General features: G+C 38.4%; 1 non-coding gene across 1 annotated transcript; it reads right to left on the bottom strand.

Annotated features, from left to right (window-relative positions):
• Positions 1–3,046: 3,046 nt before the first annotated feature.
• Positions 3,047–3,118, bottom strand: TRNAA-UGC (transfer RNA alanine (anticodon UGC)). The gene has a single exon. It is a non-coding gene; the product is annotated as a tRNA-Ala (tRNA).
• Between the last annotated feature and the right edge of the window lie 514 nt (positions 3,119–3,632).

Genomic DNA, 3,632 nt, shown 5'->3' with positions numbered 1-3,632 from the left:
ACGCTGCTAAATGCCAAATTTTTTTGTTTATCAATTCCTTTCCGGTTGCCACTTATTTCTTGGCGTTATATATATATATGTGTGTTTTGTTCTTTCTTTTTTTTCTCTCGTTATTATTTATGCCGACAGATATGTATCGGATATTGTTTTGAGGGCTCACAAGCTTGCTTAGCCCCTAAATGGTTTGTAATTTGTTTAAAAATCTTAAATAAAGGAAAATAAATAAAACAATTTTTTTTAAAAAGCGTTATATCACGAAAGGAAAAAAAATAACGAATAATAAATACTATATAATGCACCACCTGAAAAAATGTTATCGTTTGTCTTAGTCTATAGTTAGTATGGATTACTTTTCGATTTATCCTAATATGTTTATCGTACTTCATTTTTAAACGTGCCGATTGTGGCTATATTATCCCCTGGGGTAAGCTACTCCATTCATTCACAAAACTATTAGAGGAATACTCAATACGACACCAAAACCTGGAGTTGCCCCCCGTTACTAAACGATATAGGTGTCTCTACTTGTTGAAGCAGTTGATTGAAGGTGTATAAAGTACTCATGATCCATCCTATCCTTCCTGTTGAAAATTTTAAACACTTCGATCATGTATCCCCGGCACCCGCGTTCCTCAAATGTAAACATGTTGAAGAACTCGAGGTATATCTTCAAAGCTGAAACCATGTGTGCCAACAAGAGCACCCATAGCTATTCTCGACACCCCCTCGGCCAATCACATGCCCCTCTGTAGGCAAGGTCTCCAAAACAAAATGGCATATACAGTCCTGCACAATCGATCTTTTGATCACCGCTGAACAATGTTCAGGAAAATTAAGCCGGTCGTCAATAAGAATTTTTAAATCGGTGAACCTATTTCATAGATTTCCAACTGGTTTTACGAGCAACCCTACTGTTCGGTGAGAGTTTTTTTCGGGGGTTCCGCGGAATGAAACGTCACCAAACCCTAAACAATCCTGGAACCCGGAGAGCTTCGAAAGAAAAGGGACTTTCTTGTTATTGATAATCGTACAGCTTATATGAATTTGACGGGACACCCACACACACAGGGCCATGTTGACGCCTATGGTATGCTACATGTCCACAATATGAACTAAGGCCACGGGGCACGGCCAAGGTACCTCAGAAGAAGCCTAGGAGCCTTCGCAATAATGCGATCCGGAATTGGGAATCATAATAATAGGTATGAATATATATCTGGGGATGGTGCTCGATGCACAGTTGTAATCATGGACTCGCATCACGTGGATATGGGTACTAATCCACCGGCGGTGCAGTGATTGTCTGGTGAAGTTGGTTTTCTGGGACTTTTTAACTTCGAGGAGCGAATAAGAGCCGATCCCCCTCCATTAAAAAGACTCGTGCAGTCACAGTATTTTGTAGATCCGATATATGTTACTGCCAAATCCCGTGCGGCTAATTCACGAATTGGCCGATAGTTTTGGCCGAAGTCCGAACTGCAGAAATGATTCGAACTTCGGCCGCCCATTTCGTGAATTGATTGGCGATCCCTGACCAGAACTCGATATGCTGATGTAAGATGGGGCAGTAGATGTCAAATCCATTTTTTTTTAAATAGCAAAAGTCCTGATACATCTCCATTATATATATACCAGCTGTATTGGATTAGTTCCATGTGAGACGAGCAAAAAAAGTGCAATTTGATAGAAAACTATAAAAATAATTGTATCAAAAACATATACCATTTTATGCCATTTATACCATATTCTACATATACCAAATTTTTTAGAAAACAAGGAATTACCGCATCGCAACGGCCGGTTTGATGGGTTGCCATAATAAACGAAGACATGATTATCACGAAAAAATACGCCACCTGGATGATGATCCCGAATCATGTCTTTTTTTATCGAAAACTTAAGCCAGGGATCACCGGTCAGTTCACAAAGTGGCCGGTGATTCCTGACGAAAGTAACTAACTTTTTATCGTTTTAAATTTAATTTTTTTTCCTATATTGATAATGCTAATTTTTCCCAGATACAACGACCGCTTTTTTTTCTATTCCCGCTTACAACGTGCGGAAAATTCACACATCGGGCTTTTTCCTTCCTTGAAAACAGCACACTTTTTCACAGGTAAGGAAACGAAAATGGTGTTTTTGTGTGCCAGCGATTAACTATTACATGAAAACTACAGGTGGCGCATTTTTTTATTGCTCTTCGGAAGCCTGTTATGTTGTTTTCGGCATAAAGAATAGATTAAAAATTTCTTCATTTTTTTCATTTTTTCAAGGGACTTTTTCACAACTATAATTTGAATATATATTTTTTTCTTGTTCGCTCACTTTGTCTAACACTAGTTTGCAGAGCATAAACTGCCCTTATCATTACTCCATTACTACTGGTGATCAAGTCATGTCACTGAATAAGAAGACTAACAGATAAGAGCTAGAAAACGTTCTCAGAATAGGGGGGGGGCAGTTTTTTTTTCTTTAGCGGTCTTATTCAAATATGCCGCATTGGATCGATTCCAAAAAATGACATCCAAACAATTATTCTCACAGTGGTGTTAGACTACACCTCTGAATCTATTGATACAAAATCAAGCCGCAAATGAGTGACATGGACACAAAACGTAAAAAACTTGACAGATTTTTAGGCGCCAGCATCAAGTAGTATTTAAAGGCGGCTTTTTTCTTGATAAGAAAAGTTGGATTTTCCCAATGTACTCCTTGGAATTTTATTCTACGCAGAACAGCCAATACGATGATTTCATGACCTTTGAAATTTCGGAAAATGATCAGGAACAACGTTAGATTTTGCTGAGCAGTTCTTGAGTTAAAATGTCTCAGATAATGTCTCAAATTAAAAAGAAAAGCTCCAAGTGTAGAAGAAAAGATAAAAATTGCTAAATTTGTAAATGATAGCCCTGTGCTTTCTAGAGCTACAACAGCAAAAAATTCAATTTGCTTCCCGAGAGACCAGACACGACCCAGGCTCTGTCCCTCCCGGCATATACCGGCTTTTACCCTTGCGGGTTGGGTCACGCTGGGGAGAATTCATCACTGCCCTCACGGGGACTCGAACCCCGGTCTCTCGCTTGCAGGACGAGTGCTCTACCATCTAAGCTATGGAAGCAGATCAATTTGCCTCCCAGCATGTTAAATAAATAACATGTAAGATTTCTTCTATTCCGTACATATATATACAGTCAAACCTCGTTAATGAGTCACTCTTGGGAGAGCAAAAATATGACTTAGTAAGCGGAGTGACTCGTTAAGCGGAGTAAGCCATAGCTGTGCCAATTCCTACCTGAGGACAATTGACACTTACAAAAAGTGACCCGGTAAGCGGAGTGACGTGTTAACCCGGTAACGCACTAACGAGGTTTGACTGTATCTATATTACGTATAATGCACATAAAAATTTATTGGAATAGCAAATACATAATTTCTTCCTAATAAATCTCTATATGTACCGTAATGTTTGCTAATAAATTATAAACACTACATAAAATAGCTACGGTCGGTGAAATCTATGTCTTATTATTCTTATAGCATTTCTCGCTTAAAACGTTTTTTAGTTGCGATTTTTTAAAACGTTATACGCGGGATCGATCGAATATATTAGGAAATATTTTAAATTATCTTTT

This window comes from Pholcus phalangioides, unplaced genomic scaffold (assembly GCF_987345545.1).
Source record: "Pholcus phalangioides strain wild (caught in Gottingen) unplaced genomic scaffold, Ppha-v1.0 ptg000006l_1, whole genome shotgun sequence".
NCBI lineage: Eukaryota > Metazoa > Arthropoda > Arachnida > Araneae > Pholcidae > Pholcus > Pholcus phalangioides.
Note: the sequence above shows the minus strand (reverse complement) of the source record. Positions and strands in the feature narration are given on the sequence as shown.